The sequence below is a fragment of the Pelodiscus sinensis genome, chromosome 1 (genome assembly GCF_049634645.1).
Source record: "Pelodiscus sinensis isolate JC-2024 chromosome 1, ASM4963464v1, whole genome shotgun sequence".
Classification (NCBI taxonomy): Eukaryota; Metazoa; Chordata; order Testudines; family Trionychidae; genus Pelodiscus; species Pelodiscus sinensis.
The window spans coordinates 31,340,849-31,361,229 of NC_134711.1; the positions used below are offsets into that span (position 1 = coordinate 31,340,849).

The 20,381-nt window shown below is 38.7% G+C and overlaps 1 long non-coding RNA gene and 1 pseudogene across 1 annotated transcript; one reads left to right on the plus strand and one right to left on the minus strand.

The window, feature by feature from the left end:
* Positions 1 to 1,077: 1,077 nt before the first annotated feature.
* LOC142827824 (protein regulator of cytokinesis 1-like) lies at positions 1,078 to 11,119 on the minus strand (annotated as a pseudogene).
* A 6,749-nt stretch (positions 11,120 to 17,868) lies between these two features.
* LOC142826518 (uncharacterized) lies at positions 17,869 to 19,982 on the plus strand. Its single transcript, XR_012900703.1, has 3 exons — positions 17,869 to 17,996; positions 19,024 to 19,151; positions 19,687 to 19,982. It is a non-coding gene; the product is annotated as an uncharacterized LOC142826518 (long non-coding RNA).
* The last annotated feature ends 399 nt before the right edge of the window (positions 19,983 to 20,381 follow it).

Consider the following 20,381-nt stretch of genomic DNA (forward strand, 5'->3'; position numbering starts at 1 on the left):
CAGGCAGATTAACCAGGCATTGGACCAGTTTACCAAGAGCCATGATGGATTTGCCATCACTGACTATTTTAAAAACAAGATTAGGTGTTTTTTGAAAATATTGGCTGTGGCAAAGCTCTGCTGTACCCGTGAGCCCTGCACTTCCACTGGATAGTGTTCAACCTCAGAGTCTCACTGTGTCCCACTCCACAGCTTCTTTATTTTTAAAAGAGGCAGCGTTCATGGCCTGAGCCATACTCATCACAGGCCAGTCCATAATATGGAGGGGGGTGAAACCCCTGTACAGTCCTGGTCTCCCTATCCAAGGACAGACTCTGTAATGGTGTGGGGAAGATTGGGGGGAACCCAGGCCCACCCACTACTCTAGCTTCCAGACCAGGGACCCTAAGGCTGCAGCAACTGATGGGGCTATTATTTCCCTGGGCCACTTCCCCAAATGATTCCTCTCATTACCTTTCCTCTAGTACCTGCGCCTCCCATGCACTCTTCCTGCCTTGCAGCTCCCAGCTCTCACCCAAACACCTCTCACCCCTCCCTTCCTCCCTCCTCATGTACCTCTCAATTAACAAAAGAGGAGCCCTTTTTAAACTAGTCTCAGCTGTTTCTTGATTGGCAACAGGTGGTCTGATTAGAACTGACTCCCTTGGCTCTGGAAGGCTCCTAAGTAGCTCCAGGTGTTCTAACTGACCTGATTATCCAGACAGCTTCTGGAAAGTTCCTGCCAGTTCTAGGCCAGCCCCTGCCAGTTTGCCCAGGGAACAAAGACCTAGGGCTCACATAATTTCCTTCTAGCACTATTTATATCCCTCTGACCTGATCCTGTCACACTGCTTTTGGACAGTGTTTCTCAACAACCAGTTTGTGGACTAGAATGATCCCTGAGATTTCTCTGATGCAATCTGGGAAGAATGTAAGAGTTCAAGGTACAGCTGTGATTCCACAGAAATCCTTTCAACTTGCTGCATGTGCCAATTTGGTAGCCAGAGTTAATTATGGCACTGGCATAAACATAGTGCAAGTCTTCTCTCTCAAGTCCATGAAAATAGTTAAAAGAACTCTGAAGTTCCACAAAGGAATTAGTTATCCTGGGAATTTCAGAGAGTGAAGCAGCAGAATCCTCATTATGTGTTTTCATTTACTGTAGAATTTAATATGTTGTTGGCGTTGCTAGTCTTCTTCAAAAGTTTTTTTTTGTGAAGTTTATACAGCTGACTTGTTTGATTTGCTGGCTTGCTCATTCTCTTGTAATGGTATTCACTGTAGGAAATATGGTGGTGTGTTTTTAGAAGACATCTTATAAACTGGAATGGGTATTTTGGAAATAGCTGCGGCACTTATACCTGTGTTCGTAAGACTGACGCAGCTGGCTGTCTTCCTTAACTTAAAGGGAGTTAGAGCATTTGAGCCAGCATGTCTTTTTTGGGGGTTTCTTCATTAACCTCTCGTTCTTTTTCAAGTGTGTGCTATTTCCAATGATTTACCCAGTACTCCAGGAACCTTTGACCCTGTGTCAGGAGTCACAGCTTTGTTCTCTTTCCCAGCTTTCAATGCTTCTTTTCAGTTCTGATTCCAACTTTAATAGCCGGTGGATCTTCGAGCATTTTCTCCTTTCAATAAAATGCTACCTCTGTTTAGTATTCAATTTGAATTTGTGGATTTTTTTTTTCTCCAACTCCGTAAACTGTTTCCAGGTAGTTTCCCATTTAACAGCACCATCAAATAGAGGTCTATTTTTCTCATAAAGGTGTTTCATTTTTATCACTTCCTCATCAGGTTGGTTCAACAGATCTTCTTTAAAGTTATCATAATATAAGAGAAAAGCTGATCTCTTTTCTGTGCTATAGAAACATTTCTCCCAATAAGTGACTTCTGCCATAAGTCCCTTCAAGTTCTTTCTTTTCAGTTCTTCTAAACGCAGCAGCCCTTCTTCCTACACGGTAATTTCTTGTGTAATGGAGCCTTTAATGTTTAATTTTGCATTGTTCCTGCTTGTTTACTGGCCAGAGCAGCCTAATCCATAGAAGTCCTATCTTCTCCTTGAGAGCCTCCCATGTTGAAATAACAGATTCTTTCTTCAACTGCAACTTCTCATCTGAATACATCCTAACATGTCCTTTTAACTCTTCCAGTTGTGAAAGACTGAGAATACTGCCAGATGGTATATAATAAGGAGTGGTGAACAGCTCTGCACAGAGCTTTTCATCTTGTCGTTGAAGCTCCTTCAATTCCTCCAACCTCTCTTTTCCCCCCTTCCCCGCCCCCAATTGAAGATGGTCTCTGGAATAAAAAAGTTTCAGAAATATTGCAGAAGGAATTATTCTGGGAACTCCTCTGGTCTGTGTTATATAGGAGGTCAGTCTAGTTCTCTTCTGGTTTGGGAACCCATTGGCTTAGGAATCCATTAATCCAGGGGTGGGGTAACTTTTCTGGGGCGGAGGCCACTGACCGTCACACAAATAGATTTTGTGTGCTCCAGCACTATGATGAGATAACAGGGGTGCTCTACAATGCTGAGGGGGAGCCCCAAGCCTCGGGGTCAGATTCAAGCAAGCTGGGAGCCACAGGTTCCCCATCCTTGCATTAATTTATGAAAGTCTGCCTTTTCATGAGAAGGTGGCTTGTAAATTGTATCATTTTTTTCCAAATTTACATGAACAGGACTTGAGTGCCCCTAATTGGGTTAATATAAATACAGGGAATTATGACTAAAAGACATTGGCCCACACTGGTTGGAAGACATTGACTGGAGATGTTTAAAAGGTGATTTAGAGATGGATCAGATGGGGCAATTACAATCAAGTAAAAAACTGTGTTTAGAAAGTTAGGATTAGTAAAGAGTATAACAGCAAAGATTCCTGTGGCTGAAAATGGAATTAACAAGTATCTGAAGGACTCGCTCCATTCCTTACATTTTGTGAGTGCACATAAAAGTACAATTAAAAGGAACACAAAAGCCAAAGCTAACTCCTCAGGTGGAGGTCCCTGAATAAAGAGCATTTATAGTGTTCCCAGAAATGAAGGAAGCGTCAGAGTCTGTGTGGATTATAAAGACTCAATCTCTTTCTGGAGACTGAGCTGTTCAGAAAGCCACATTTGTCAGGAGTGCTAAAATTTAACTTGTCCAAAACACATGCAGATATGGCATGTCTGGGGTTTTCATAAACTGGATTTTCAGACTCACTGAGACAAATTCCATCATAAATATATAGAGAATACCCATCTGTTGGGCTGCCTTCCCTGTTATCTTCCTGCTGTTTCTTCCCTAGGGTCTGATGCAAAAGCTACAGTATCTAGAGAAGATGCTGGGAATGCAAGTAAAATGTCTGATGAGGCATCTCTAAAAATGAAGTGTTGGGGAGATTATAATTATATGCTACGGTCCCATTTTGCCTCTCTTCCTCTCTCCAGTGACTTCTCTGGGTTCATAAATTGTACACGAATGCACGTATATGCTCTTTTAGGGAAATTTGCGTTAAAGTGAGCATCTAATGCAGTTTGTTTGGGGTTGTATTCAGCATAAAAAACAACTTTGAACATTTCCTTAATGTGTGTGTATGCATATGGCTGTTCACGTATGAATGTTTGCCATATGGTGTAGTCAGAGTATGTGCAATATTTCAAAGAGGTGGAATTAGGTGCTCCAGAGGTTAAATGGTAACATTTTTCATTTGGGTGATAAATTGGTAAAGATGATAAGATCCAGAGAAACACATAAGGAGCTTCTAAGATGTACCAAAAAGGTTGGAAAATGTGGTTTTAGCACTGGCAAGAGAAAATGTGCTTTCTGCCAGAATAGCATAGATTCAGAGGATAGGCCTCTCTTAAAAAGAAGTTACTAGCTATAACAAATATGACTGTATCCCAAATTGTTTCAAATTTGAGATCTTTTCTGGCATTGCTAACCTATTATGGAAGATTAATTTTTAATGTGTTGATGTGGAATCAACCCACTCTCTAAACTGGTTGTGAAATTATTTGAAACAGGTTTGGAATCAAGAGCAAAAGTAAGGCTTTGGAGATTGCAAAAGAGAAGCAGAAAAATGCTTATGGAGTTGTGTAGCTTTTTTTGCTCTTTTCATGTGATGCCTCATTATAAGGGATAAGAGTGGTCATTTCATACATGCATAACCTCCCTCCCCCTGGCCTATATTGCTAGATTTTATAAAAGACCAAGAAGAACTCTTCTCAAATAGGAAAAAAAAGGCATTCAGAATTATTTTTGGATTAATTCAATTCCATTCACATCTTTTAGGGAAAATGTGAATCTTAATCACAGATCACTAATCCTGTGTAAAAATATTGTGAGAAAAGATCACATTCTACCATTAGCAGCAGCTGAGACACAGATATGGGGTTTGATCATAGCTGCATATCAATACCTCATTGGGTGCAACAGCCATAAAAGAATGATGCAAATGTATATGTGCTCTCCTGAATACTTTTGAAAGTAGAAGCTATCCCAAATAAAGATTCTGGACAATTATTTTTTCTTAAAGGACTTTCACTTTTCAACTAAGGATAAAAAGACAGAGTCATGAGAATGAAAATATCTCCCTTGTATTAAAAGTGATATACTATACTCTTTCTAGATTGTCAAATGACATAATGGATAAGAGAGGTTGTCTTTATTAATCTAAATTAAAGGAGTTTTAGTAGAGAAGCCTTGTTTACTCTGCAGCATATAGATAACTACTCCCAAAAGCTAACATCACATAATATCCTATTTGAATTGAATTAAATGAACAGGGGGAGAAGTAGATAGTTGGAGGGCAGGGATAGGGTCCAGAGTGACCTAGACAGATGAGGTTCAACAAGGACAAGTGTAGAATCCTGCACTTGGAATGGAAGAATCCCAAGCATTGTTACAGGCTGGGGACCAAATGGTTAAGTAGCAGTCTGGCAGAACAGGACCTGGGGATCGCAGTGGATGAGAAGCTGGATATGAGTCAACAGTGTGCCCTTGTAGCCAGGAAAGTGAACGGCATATTAGGGTGCATTAGGAGGAGTATTGCCAGCAGATCTAGAGAAACTATTATTCCCCTTTATTTGGCTCTGATGAGGCCACATCTGGAGTATTGTGTCCAGTTCTGGCCTCCATCTCCCCCCACCTCCCACTATAGAAAGGATGTGGATACATTGGAGAGAGTCGAGCAGAGGGCAACTAAAATGAGTAGGGGGCTGGAGCGCATGACCTATGAGGAGAGGCTGAGGGATGTTGGCTTATTTAGTCTGCAGAAGCAAAGAGTGAGGGGGGATTTGATAGCAGCCTTCAACTTCCTGAAGGGAGGTTCCAAAGATGATGGAGAGGCTGTTCTCAGTGATGGATGGCAGAACAAGGAATAATGGTCTCAAGTTACAGTGGGAGAGGTCTATATTGGATATTAGGAAAAACTATTTTACTAGGAGGGTGGTGCAATATTGGAATGGGTTACCTAAGGAGGTGGTGGAATCTTCATCCCTAGAGGTTTTTAAGTCTCAGCTTGACAAAGCCCTGGCTTTAGTTGGGATTGGTCCTGCTTTGCTCAGGAGGCTGGACTTGATGACCTCCTGAGGTCTCTCCAAGCCCTATGATTCTAACATTATAAAGATATATTAAGATTTAAATATTGGCCAGGCTTAGACTAGGATAGGGAAGGGTAAATCATTGATTAGAGCTATTTAGCAGTCACTAAAATATTTCAGAATCCATGTTTTGTTATCTTTGGAGGTAGACAATTAAGCCATGATGCCGGCTAAACATTGATTTTGAAATAATAAGTTAATCTACTTAGTTTTAGGAAGGGTATGACTAGAATTCAGGGGGGTTTCGGGATACTGGAGTTATCCAGAAAAAACTCCACCATGTCCAGAGAACACGTTTGCTCTTCCGTTTGTTGTTGTTGTTTTGCAGAAGAGCAAATGTGCTCTTTCAGAAGCCTTCCTCCATGAGGAAGAAGGGAGATTTTGAAAGAGGGTGATTTCTTCCAAAATTTGACCCAATTTAGATGGGCCAAATTTTGGAAAAACCTCTTCCGACAAAAATATCGGAAAAAGATATACATAAAATGCTCTCCTCATTTTGTGTCTTTTTTTGGATAGATCGTCGCAGTATAGCTGTACCTTCAATGATTATTCCTGGGAGAACAGAGTTGTACAAAAGATGAACACTTCTGCTGCTAAAACTATTGGAACATTGTGAATTATGTTTGCTGCATGTGCAGAGACTGTTTCAGATAATGATGCTCTTTTTTTCTGTGGAATTTCAAATTTCTCAGGAAATGTAGAGAAAAGATGATCAGATCTTTTGTGCATTATACAGCTTGCAATAGTGTAGTGGAACACATTTTGAAGATCCTCAAAAGGGTACAAGAAAAAGGAAGATAGATCTCTGTAATGGTATTACATATTTGCTGCTCTTTAAAGTCTGCACCAAAGTGTACTATTCAGAACTCTACAGTAGTGCTATTTCTTCAATGTAATCTATCATTTTGATTTGTTTTATATGGATTGGATTTAGCCAAGCAAGTACAGGCTAGCCATCCCCACAACATGTGGTTTTATGCCCAGAAGGGATTTGGTTTGAAATTACAAGGGAGGAGGGAAATGGTAAGGGAGGTTGTGAGCCAGTTATAAATCTGTTAAGGGTAAGAAGAATGAATATAAGGATATAAGAATATATAATAGAGACCAGTTGTTACACAGTATAAATTTGGCAAAGTAAATTTAGAAAATGAAATGAAAACAAATGTCAGAAATTACCATGAAGTGATAGGATTTACCTTAAATGGAGGCAAATCAATGTCCAAGACCAGAATTATGCATAATTGGCCACCCTCTCTCATTGGTTATATTAAATTGTTCTAAGTTAAACAATAAGGCCTTACCAGGAAACATACCAGATTCAGATGAATCTTTAGTATGCACTAAGAGCCACACACTTTCTTCATGACTGGCAAATTTTTTCTTTGTCTTTTATGGTATCTGTCATTTCACTAGGAAATGGAATTTCTTTTGTGGGTATCATGGCTTGGAACCAATAACCAGCTCATGCTTTTTCTGGTAATAACTGAGTTACCCATTTATCTATGGATAGTCAAGTGGGACAGATATCACAGTCTCAGGCCTTGTGTAATTGAAAATGGGTGAACATTCACTTGGCTAGATCGTTCAGGTACATTATTTTGATAGAAAAGCAGTTAGTTAATGTCACTAGTGATGTATGGCGCATGAACACTTCAGGGAAAGTAATAGTGATAATTTGTCAAAGAAGCTAAGAGGAAGAGAGGTAAGGTAGGTGAGGTGCCATGATACACTATGTGGCTAGGATAATATGTTATAATGCTAGAGAAAAGGAGAACAACATAGTAAAGGAAAAGAGAGAGGTGGAACAGTACAAAGCATTAGCATTCTGGATAAATTTAGAAGGCTGTATGTGCCCAGCATACTCTTAGTGCCATACCAATAATGAAGTACTAAGAATAAATGCAATAATAGTTGTGCAACTGGAGTTAAAATATGAGTCAGTAATCAAGACTGATTCATAAAAGAAAAGCAGAAAAGGAAAATAATGAACGGTAACAAAGGAAATAAAATCCCAGATAAAAGTGATTTTATGTATCTTTCTGCTAAACTAAATCATTTTGGGTATGTCTAGACTACATCCCTCTGTCTCCAGAGGGATGTAAATTAGACATACCGACATTGAAAATGAAGCGGGGATTTAAATCTCCTGCGCTTCATTTGAATAAAAATGGCAACCACATTTTGCCGAGTCAGCAGTTTGTCGGCAAAAAGTGGCTGTCAAGACGAAAATCGGGCAGCAAAGAAAGCCTATGTCAGCCAATCCCTTATGCCTCATAAAATGAGGTTTACAGGATCAGCCAACAAGGCTTTCTTTGTCGCCCAATTCCTGTCTTGACAGCCACTTTTTGCTGACAAACTGATGGCTCAGCAAAACATGGTGGCCATTTTTATTCAAATGAAGTACGAGAGATTCAAATCCCTGCTTCATTTGCAATGTCGGTATGTCTAATTTACATCCTTCTGGTGACAGAGGGATGTAGTCTAGACATACCCTTTGAGCTAATGTATGTACAAAGTCTGCCTACAGTCATCAGGGAGAGAATGGAATTTTAGAAAAATGAGAATATGTTTGATATCATCTTAAACAATTAATGGTTATTTTTACATTTTTAAGAGTTTGTTAGAGCAATTTATTAGTAATCAGGAAACAAGAGGAACTGAAAGTATGGTGGTTGTTTGTGAATTAAAATTTTGTCAGAGGAATAAATGTAGCCAGCACTGTAAGGGTGTGTTTACACTTCACCTGTAACTCGAAATAAGCTATGGAATTTGAGCTACGCAAATTGTGTAGCTTATGTAAAGTAAATTTCAAAATAGCACTTATTTCGAAATGAATCACCATTCCTAAACATCCCTTACGCATCCCTTCCCCTAAACATCGTGGAATGAGGTTTACTGGTATATCAGAATAACAAAACCATTATATTTCAAAATATCTTGCGCACTCAAAAGATGTGGAATAACTATTTTAGGATACATTTAGTATCCTGAAATAGAACTACAGTGTAGAGCTGTAGCCCTAAGAGTATGAGAGATTTTTCAATGAAACATATGCAAAAGGTAAAATGACTGAAACACAGAGGTCTGAGTCATGAGTAAAAGAGAATAGCTATATCTGAATATAACAGAAAGAAAGTAACAATACAGAAGGAAGAGTTTTGTGAAACTGCAAAGTGTAATAAAAATGTTAATCAGTAATGCACAAAATATCTTACTATAACTTAAAATCTACAAGAGACTTGGACCACATTGCTATGGGGAACTAGTCATGTGAAAGGCAGAGATGGTGGGTTTGGAGGAAGAGGAGTGTCTTTGGAGATTCTAATTAACTTATTTAGATAAAAGGAGAAAATTCTGGTAATATACAGACCAGATGATGGCATTTAGGCACTGAGCTACATTGGTAACTGCTCCTCCTAGAGTTTCCCAAAATGAGTAGCTTGCTCCTTCTATAGGAAACGTTGCCTTTGCTGCATTGGCCAATGCAGGGAAGAAAGTAAGGTCATTCCCCTGCATACTCTACAAACCTTTTTGGATGATTATTTACCAACTGATGGTTACTAAAAGAGGCATCCAAGGCTACTAAAAAGAGCCATCCAAATAGTTGGACTGTTCTCTCATATGGCTGCTCAGGGGCCAGGCATAATCTGATTAATGGGTGTACTATAAATAAGAGTAGAGGAATCTGAAGTTCAGGAGAAGAGATTTAGATATATTGGGCAAGATTTATCAGTATAGCAGAGACATAATACATTCAGTATTATAATTATCTTTTATAGAATAGAATCCTAGAACACTAGAACTGGAAGGGACCCTGAAAGGTCATCAAGTTCAGTCCCCTGCCCTCATGGTAGGATTTTTTCTGTCCGTTCACTAAAAACCGAAGTTATTAGTAGCTTATTTTTCATTTGTACTATTTTCTGGCTAGGACTTGAATAATGTTTTTAGATTTAAGACTGCTTCGCAGTTACCCAGAAACAAAAACAATAAAATGAAATTTAAAAAAACCAAACCAACAAACCCAAACAAACAAAAGGTGTGCTGAGAATCAGAATCCTTTCATTTCCTCTCCCCATAGTATAAAAAGATTTGGGCTTTTCTGTACAGGATTAGGTGAGTTGGTATCACCCTGCAATGTTGGCTTGATTGTCATATGGATAATAATGGATTATAAATAAATCCTCTACCTGTCAAAACAGATGGATAATCACTCAGGATATGTCTACATTTGCACCTTCTTTCGAGAGAGGGATGCCAATGAAGACATTTGAAATTGCAAGTGAAGCCGGGATTTAAATATCCTGCGCTTCATTTGAATATTCACATTATGGCTCTATTTCAAAATAACAAACACTGTTAAGACGTTGTTATTTTGAGAGAAAACCCTTCCCTGAAAATAACCCTTATTCCTCATATAATGAGGTTTACCAGTTATTTCAAGAGAAGGGTTTTCACTCAAATAACTGCGTCTTAACAGCGTCTTATTTCAAAATAGCGCTAAGATGCGGTTATTTGAGAGAGAACCCTTCTCTTCAAATAACTGGTAAACCTCATTGTATGAGGAATAAGGGTTATTTTGAGGGAAGGGTTTTCTCTTGAAATAACCACATCTTAACAGCGTCTGTTATTTCGAAATAGTACTATTTCAAAATAGCGCCATAATATGAATATGCAAATGAAGCACTGGATATTTAAATCCCAGCTTCATTTGCAATTTCAAATGTCTTCATTTGCATCCCTCTCTTGAAAAAGGGTGCAAGTGTAGACATACCCTAATTAAAAGGTAGATACACTGAGGAAGGAAGAAAAAAAACTTCGGAAATCATTTTACTTTTTTGTTGAATTATGTGTTTTTATATTAACATAAGGCTTGTTCTATCCTCTTTACCCTAGACAAGAATGCCTTACACCACATGTAGTCCCACTGAAATTATGCACCCGGGATAGCAAGGGCAGAATCCTGCCTATAATTACTCTAATTCTTGATTTTACACAGACTATCTCCATTGACCTCACTGGAGGTATTCCTAATTTACAATGGTATGAGAATCCTCAGGCCTCTGAAGTCAGATCCTCAGTTATGTCTAATGCGTAGGTTGGGAGTGGGGAAGTAGAATAAAATAGCCAAACATTTTAAGAACAATCCATATTCTTCAGTACAGGAAATACATTGTAAATATTTCCAGCAATACTCCACATTAGAAATCCATGTGCTGACTTGAACTTTATCACTTCATGTTTAAACTTCATTGCAGTTCTGACTCTGCTGAAGTGGAACTTCCTTCCAGGGCATCACGTGGGTTTATCTGACTGAATGCCTTGTGAAAGTTTGGACCCGGTTATGCCTAAGTCAAAGGGTTAATTTATTGCTCTCCCATAGCTAAACTGGAGAAAGAAGTTAGAAGGTGATCAGTCTATTGTGATCTTATGTATTAATGTCTCACACTTAAAGATATGCTTCTGGAATATCTTTATCCCAGAAGGGATAATAACTTCAAAGACTCTTTTTCATGTACCATGTGCTTACCTTCACATAAAGTACTTGCAGACTGTACATTTATCTCCTATGTAGACTGATGGTAATAACCGGGTTTCTATGTTTGGTGCAATCCAGACTGTTATAATCACTAGTGTTCATGAGAACCCTGTGTCATCTTTGCTTGTGTTTTTAAGTATTCTTTAGCCACATAAGTGTCCACAGGTCTAACCCAGTGTAATGAGTCGTGTTGTGAGGTGGCTTTGCTTTGATAAATAACTCCCTGATGAAGAGACAGCACAAGCAGAATTCCGCAAACTGCCTATATTTACTTGGCACCTATGCCCTAGTGAAACTGACATACCACCTTGTGTGTGGGCACAATGCCATCCTAACAGATGGGGATGAATGTACACAGCCAAGAGACTATGTCTGAACATCAAATGTGTTTGTGAAGGGCAGGATTCCCAGCTAGGAATGTCAAAACAGCTGTTTGTCCTGAGTTGTTTGTGCCTCTGGGTAAGGTGGAATTCGACTTTGATAATTCACCACTGAGCTTGATTTAATATTTTAAAAACACTTCTGTAGCAGCCGGTTTCTATGATTCTGGATTAGTGTTTTGCCTCAGGAGTCAAAGATAGATATTATAGTTAACATTCCTTTTAGGCTGTCTGTGAACTGAAAAAAAATGCACAATGGGACAGATAAATTTTTGCCATGAGATGGAACCCTGCTCTGTGCCTTCAATAGTTATCCACATAATTTTGCTAAGTGGGTTCTAAATAATTCAGTATCAGTTCATATCAAAACTAATATCTCAAGTTTTAATACTGAAAGCTGCTAGGAAATGCAACAGTTATTTAAAATCATTTGCTGATGCTCATAAAGCAACAAGTGAAAACATAATAGGAATAAATGTGAAAGATGCTAGATCTCTAAAATGATTCTGCTTCACCTTTTTTTCTTAATAGCAATAAAACACAATCTTTATTTTCACAATATAAAAAATCAGCCCCACTTGCTAGGAGATCTTCAATGAATTATTACTTTTTTAAAAGAGATCTTCTCTTCCAGCATTTTATAACTTTTCAAGCTTATTTCAGACATGGCTGTACCATGCCTACTACTAACACAATTTTTATAACACCTTTTTATAACACTCAAACTACTTGACGCTAGTGAATAGCTTTATAATGACAGTGAAGTGATTCTTTCTTAGTGTAAAACTGGAAAGATTGCCTGTCCATAGGCATTATTATAATCACTATTCTCTGTGATTAATGTAGCTCTACCAGGTGTAGTGCAAACTACAATCTTATTAGGAAATATACTCAACATTTTAAAATCCTATCTCAACCTTGCCTATTTACCAGTGATAGGTAATTGCTGAATGTGCTTACCCTTTAGAAAGAAAAATGGTTAAAAACAATGCATTATGGATTTATTTAATTATAAAGCCACTGTTCAGTAGTAACTGTACTTGTATTCCTCCTGTTATCATTTGAGGGCAAACCTCTTTCGGCTCCCAGCTCCTCAGTCATCACCTCTCTTGGGCAAAGATCCAACTCCCCCTTCTACCTGACTGGTACACACACACACACACACACACACCCCACACACACTTTAAGGTGACACACTGAGAAGTCCCAGCAAGTCATACTGACTAAAAGACCAGTATGTGCTTTGCTTTCTCTTCAGCAGCTGTGCCCTTTGTTTTGCCCTTAGTTATATATTACCATACTGCTGTTTATAAGCCTGTGCTTTTATTTTTTAAAGGTGAAAGCATTACCAAGAAACCATATTAAAAAGCAAGAAAAGAACACACATGTCTCAAAAAACTTACCAGAGCACATGCCAACTCCATACTCTGGCTCAGGTAGGTTTTAGTTCTTAAACACACAACTGGGTCATCTTTGTGGTTATAAGTGCATAACTGTTTCTGATTAAGAACCAGAACAACAATGAATAGTTCATATTGTCTTTTATATGGCTAGGGCCTTTGATCCTGGCCTCATGTAACAGGTGATCATCAGACAATGGCCTGCTTCTCAGGGCATTTGCTTTAAAAGGCTGAGTTTTTGCTGTAGATGAGAATTTGCATTCACTACTCCCTAAATATTACCCAAGAAAACCACTTAACAGAGTTTTCCAAGCGTCCATTCTAGGGTGGCCCATAGTTCAATAGAGTCCCTTAAATCCCCAGGCCTCCCACATGCCACACCTTCCCCCTTCACAAGTTGCATAAAAGCCTAGTCCATAATAATGTATAAACATTTCAGTTAACACAATCCATTCCAAAGACACTTAAATTTAAATCAGTAAGGTCTCTGCAGGACATTGCAGAAAAATCCCATATCTTTCACAGCCCTATAAAACTACTGACATCAAATAAAAAGTCTTTTGGAACACAGAGTACATTCTTCATTATAATTTATGGAATTAAGTTAGGGTTTTCATATTCATGCTTCTAAAAATGCATGCTGATTACCTGCAAATTACTTGCCTACATTATCTGCCAGGTGGCACTTTTTCCCTATAAAGCTTTTTAAAGAGTACTGTGCTGATTTTCAGCAGCAATAGCAAACTGTATTTCTTAGAGGAAAGACAAACTGTGCTGACGAAATCGTGTATGTTTGTTCAGGCTACTGCTAGTATAAGTGCTATAGATTACCAAGGGAACAATGTTTTTAGAGACAGGACTGAATGCACAAGAAACATTCCCTCCAGTTGCTGAATGTGGAATGTTGATGATGACAGCCACTGAGAGATCATCAAATCCAGTTCTGTGCAGTCTAATCTGTTGCAAAAATACTTCCTGTGACAATGCTTCTCAAGAGGCCCTGACACTGGAATCTCACAAGAAAAGGCTGAGAAAACATTCTCATCTTGTGATTTGGGTATAAATATCTTATTGGTAAAATAGAACATCAAGTTCATCCCAATCTTAAAAGCTGCTCAGGGAATAGCAATCACTTTGTTCTCTCTGTTTCAATTCAAAGCTTTGACTGTATTTGCCAACACTGTTCACAAGTTAGTGAGACATATGCTGAATATATGATTCATTGTTAAAGGGTTAATGATCATACACTTGTAGGTGGCACATTGAAAACAACTTCACATCTCAAATGGCTACAGAATTTCCACCATGCTGCAACCTTAACAGCTCCTTCTCCAAACAGTTTTTTGTTTATTTTTTACACCCCTACGTATCTGAACACCATACCGTCACTATACTGTACTACTTTTTCCTTCTGGCCAGCTGGTAGCTATTAACAACATATAGGTAGCCTGCAACCACTCAGGGACTACTTTCTAAGCATGCTGCTTCACTCACCTGCCTTCCAAGACCAGCCCTCCTGTTTCATTATCCACAGTTCCAGCCCCAAGAATCTCCACTCTGGTTGCCACTGCTGGCCTCCCAACCATCACCTGTGAATTATAGACATACATAAATAGTCTCACAGGGGTAGCTGTATTAGTCTGGAACTTTAAAAACAAGTAGCCCTGTGGCACCTTAGGGTATGTCTACACTAGCTACCCTAGTTCGAACTAGGGTGGCTAATGTAGGCATTCAAACTTGCAAATGAAGCCTGGGATTTAAATATCCCGGGCTTCACTTGCATGTTCCCAGGCACCATCATTTTTAAATGCCCGGTAGTTCGAAATACCTGCCCACGGCTACACGCAGCACGGGCTAGGTAGTTTGAACTAAAGCTCCTAATTCGAACTACCGTTACTCCTCATTGCACATATATATAAGGTGCCACAGGAATACTTATTATACATAAATAGGTTAACTAAATTGATTTTTACTATTGTGATTAAAAAATCCTGAAGTTGCTTTCATTATGTTCTGATAAACTGATCAGATAGCTCTATTGCTTTTTATCTTCTACCCATTGCTTGAATTACAATATTATTCCATCTCACTTTTCCTGAAAAAAGGGGACAACACCTTTTATAAAAAGGAGAGTGTCATGTGGCATACACACCTAGCTTCCTTTAGGGCACAGCAGGATTGTGGTACTCGTGCAGCTACAGTCTTCCAAATAGTCTTTTAGGCTGAAAGCAGCATGGCCCAGTGGCAATCTAAGCAGCCCAGCCCAATGGTCAAAGTCAATATATTAGCCCTCAGGCACAATGCAGAATGGCCTAGTGGGCAGAGTCAATCTAGAGCCCTTATGTAAAGGGCAGTGCTCCCTAATGGCTAGTACCCAGGTGTGGGCCATCATCAGAGGAGAGCAGTCTGGGTAGGGGAGCCCAGGCCCACTCCACTTCACCAGGTCCTGACCTCAGGCCCTAACACTAGTGGAATGGTTTGCCCCGAGTCAGCAAGAAATCCCACATCAACATACGGATCTCACCTGAGTAGGAGATACTACTTGCCCAAGCATGACAGAGAACCATTGATAACCACTCTCTGGAATGGTAGGAGTGGCAGCCATGCTGGCCCTACTCTGTTCTTTCAGAAGCTGCAGTCCATGGGACATTGGAGTCTTTACTTTCCTCAGCACAGATGATTCTTTGGAGCTGCATTGGCCATACAACTCCAACCTAACTCTTCAATTCTCTGGCTCTACAGGCAAAGTTTGTAATGGATTTTCAGCTGGAGCCTCCACCAAAGGCCCATCCATTCTGGAGGTCAGTCTAGAATAAGCTGGGCTGCTTCCTTTTATATTGAGGCAGCAGTTGGAGCATGCCCAACATGGTCTGAGGGGCGGAAGTTCCACCACACATAGCATGGAGTTAACCTTCTCTTATCCCTATCAAAGTGAGGATGAGAAATAAACCACTACACTCAGGTAAACATTCTCTCAGCTCATGCGAATTCCTCTGAATTCATTATTATTCAGACTGCAACCTTGTGACAGAGTGCTCTGTTATCAAGAGAGATTGCTGATTCACTGGTGTTTAATGGAGTCAGGGTTCAGGAGCTATAAAATTTAACCCAGCTTTGAAAAAGTCAGTCAAGCCTGGGGCCTTGGCTTAGCCTTGAAAGAGTGAGCTTAATGTGGGCATTGGGTATATAAGACATATTTTTTTCTTCAACTTACACAAAAGGCTTATTCAAACTTTGGGTTTAATGAAGAGTTACTGATGGTCTTATGAAGTTGCTATAATACTTTTGGTAGAGGAAGATTACTACCTTATGGTAACTGGAGTTCTTAGATGTATGTGATCCCTTGGATTATTCATCATGGGTACTCATGCACTCTGTACATCCAAGATCAGCACATACTTCAGTAATAGTGTCTGTTAGTCCATGCTTGGTGCCCTACGTTATCTTAGGCCTTAGTCAAATTTATAAGGGGCTGTGCAACCTGACTGTCTCTCCCAGAGAAGATCAAAGAAGGAAAGGAGGGCAAAACCTTGGGTTTCAAGCAAGTTTAGGTCCTTATAGTTTTCAGCAGGAGTTTTGTGAATTGCAGTAGATCCTAAAGTTGGGATTTAAGCATCCAGGTCCCTTTGTGAATTCAGGCCTTTATTCCCTGTCCTGGAGAAGTTGGAATCAAAGAGAGTGGAGATCTGATTACGAGTGACATATCAGACAATTTTGAGCATTATAAGGCCCTTTCATTTACTCTGCTCTTGTATCATGAGCAATACTGAAGCTACTTTTTTGAATTTAGCCCTGGCTCAGTTCCAAGACGAATCCTATACAATCTCATTTAGAAAGCACCTTATTCATGCAAACCTCCCAAAGCAGTGTATACTTTAAATGGGATTAGAGGGAGCTCAGCTAAGAGCAATATTAAAAAGAAGAGCCTTAATCTTACTCTTAAGAACATTTAGTGAGGGAGAGTCTCTTGAGCCCAAAGGGTAGCACATTCTAGATAGAAGGGGAATACAGTGTAAATGCATAGTGTCAACGAATATATGAATATATTTTTGGCTCAGACAAGTTGAATCTTATTAATCATGTCCTCCTTTAGGCACTCTTATAATATATTCTATGTAGTTTATAGCATAAACCATTGGGTAATATCTGGGTATCTTTGCTCAGATAAAATTCCCAATAAAATAACTGGGAGCTTTGCCTGTATAAGAACTGCACAATGAGTCCCTATACTGTCCATATTGTATATTACAACATTTTTAAAATAAATTTAATTGTTTGTGCCCAGTAAGTCAAAAACAAAACTCCACGGAAGTTCTGCTAGGGCAAAAGCAATGTCTCAAATTATACAGACCAAAATGTACATAATTTTGGAGTTGATAAACATTGAAGCATATTTAAAGTTTCACTGACTACAGTTTTAAACTAGAGCTTTCACCATGTTCAGTGCCAGCAAAATCAATGAGAGTGCCATAAACATAGAATGCTAGTGTTTTCATGTAATCTGTAGCACAAAATGGGCACTGAAAATGTTTAATTAGTTAAAACTGACATGAGAACCCTATGCAACGAGAAATTTTAATCAAAATTAGAGAGGAAGAAAAACACCCTTTCAATTGTCACCAAAAATGCATTCACCGTGGCTTGAAGATTCTTTGTCTGTTGTGACAATCACTGAATAGATGGACATGCAAGGCAGTATTTTTTTACTTTGTAAGATGAAAGAAGGGAGGTCTTGTTGTTAAGGCACTGGGCATCTGAAGACTAGGTTCAGTACCCAGTTCCACCAGACTTCCTGTGTGACCTTGGAAAAGTTGATTAATTTGAGCTCCAGTTTCCCATCTGTAAAATAGGCACAATAGTATATTCTTTCTTCCCTCTCCACCTTGTCTGTCATAGATAGCTGTTTCTGAATGGCTATTCCTGAATAACTTCAATACATCTTTCTCAGGGATGGGACAGGAGATGAGTTGTTGACTATGTGGATCTTTCACAGGATTGGGGCCTAAGGTGGCATTATAGAGCACGTGGGATAGCTCTTTATCTTTGCTTCCCAAGATGTTTTCCAGCAGCAAAAACAGAGCAGCACACAGTGAGGCAAGAGAATGAAAAATCTCAAAGGTAATTTTAAAGGAAAAAAAAACTCTCTTCATAGGTCTCTTGCATTTTATAGATAGTCATTTACTTCAAAATAGTTCTTGCAGTGAATTTTTACAGCCACAGTTTAGGTAATACTTCTGTGGATAAATGGTTAAGAGCTATTTTTCCATAAATTAGCAAGAGAGAAACCCATAAAATTTGTCAGCAGGCTTCAGAAGGGTGCTATTTTCAAGCAGCACAAATTGTGACTGGCTCAGCACCATATGGTATTTAATTTTCTTTAATGTATGCATGTGCACAAATTGCATTTAGGTAACTGGAATGCTGTCAGTTTGAAGATAATTCTACATATACTCTAACAGGTAGAAAGCAAAGGTCCCCGATAATCCCTGCATCATTTTGAAAAATAACCTTTTTATTCATGCACTGTTACAAGTAAACATGAAGAAATGTTAAGAGCTGGGTTATTGGACTGATCTGAGACCGGCTTTTATTTCAGAACCATGACTTGATACAGAACAAATCATTAAAATAAGCATGTGTGGTGGTTTTAAAATTACCCTCCGGTATATTTATAATACACATCTTTCATGGGAACTTGGTCAGTTTCTATCCAATAATATTATGTATACAGTATCATAATAACATGACACAATACAATGCTAATTCAGGAGGAAAAAATGTGCTTCATTTCTACATTAGGTAGAAATATTTGGAGAATACTTATCATGTAGTTGACTTGTTCCTTTTTGCTTTCTTCCACCCGACACCCCTCCCCTACCTTTGCCATTTAGGAAGTTTTCAGAAGGGTAATGCAACAAGCCAGATCCTAAAAGTATCGGTCTGTTCCCTTTATTCTTTTAAAGTATGTGATTAACCAATCCAAACTTCCTTGGACCATGTATTTGAATAAATATTTATCAGAATCAAAGAAGTAAATTTTGAGTGGACATTATGAAATTGCTAATACAATAAATTATGTTTCTGACTATAGGAGGCAAACTTATTGTTTGATTTTGAATGATGTTTGGTTCTTTCTCCATCTTAGATCGGAATCTTCAATTTAGGAAACCCTGATCAAAAACATGGCTTTATTCCCCCTTGAAGTGCAACGACATCTGCTGTGAACTATGGCAGGTTTTAAACAAAGTACAATATCATGCCTAAGATTATCATGTAAGCCTCTGAATGTCATATTTAACTAAAATTGGAAATGGGAAATTAGACAGGCAGAATGTAATTTCTGAAGCTGGGAATCTGACCATAATACTAGGACAAACACCATGACAGTTGTACGAAGTCAGACAACAGGTCAAAATTTTAGGTTTGATTTGGTTTGATTTTTTTTTAAAAGATTAGAAATAATACAACACATTTAGGAAAGGCAACACTTAAGCACAGTTTCTCTGAGTTACTCCTTACTCTCCAAATAGCTGTTTCTAGGTTCCATGAAATACCACCACCAAAATGAAAAATCAGATTGGAAATCATGGTACAAAAAACTGCTTTTCAAAACAGTAAAAGTGTAGCAACATGTTGGGGAATGTTAAGGAAAAATGGGCTGTTTAAAAGCCGGTGATAGGCAGTAAGCGTCAAAGGAACATTTTTTAAACATTAGCCTAAATCAAGCTCCAAAGCAGATGTAATAGAATTTTTAGCTGAGTCAATGGAAAGCCAGATGATCCTTAGTTAAAAATCCTTTGTTTTACAGGACCATGGAAAAAAGCAACCACATCTTAAAGAAATCCCAGTGAAAGCAATGTTTCTAGTAACAATGGCTTCGGAGCAGGAGAAATGATGATTTACTGGAACTGAACAGAGATTTCCATGAGTGAGGTTACTGTATGGTATGCAAATACAGAAGTAGTCTTGTCATTTTTACCTACATACGCACATTAAAATGTGAATATATATGTAGCACATAAGTACATTGTAGACAAGAGGGAAATGTCACAAGGAAATATCAGAAAATGGAAGTATAAGAATAAAAATCAGAAATCACTTTTATTAAACGTCATAAAAATCAATAGTTTTATATCAAATTGTGACTTTTTTCTTACACAAGTATGTAACCTGTGGAAAATTATAGAAAGGCACAAACAAATAAGAGGTACTGAGGTCTTCTTTAGCTGCCACCAACTGCTTCTTTGGGTTTTTTTTTCCTCAAGAATCATAGCATCATAGAATACTAGGACTGGAAGGGACCTCCAGAGGTCATCTAGTCCAGTCCCCTGCCCTCATGGCAAGACCCAGTATTCTCTAGACCATCCCCGATAGACATTTATCTAACCTACTCTTAAATATCTCCACAGATGGAGATTCCATACCTCCCTAGGGCAATTTATTCCAGTGTTTAACTACCCTGACAGTTAGGAACTTTTTCCTAATGTCCAACCTAAACCTCCT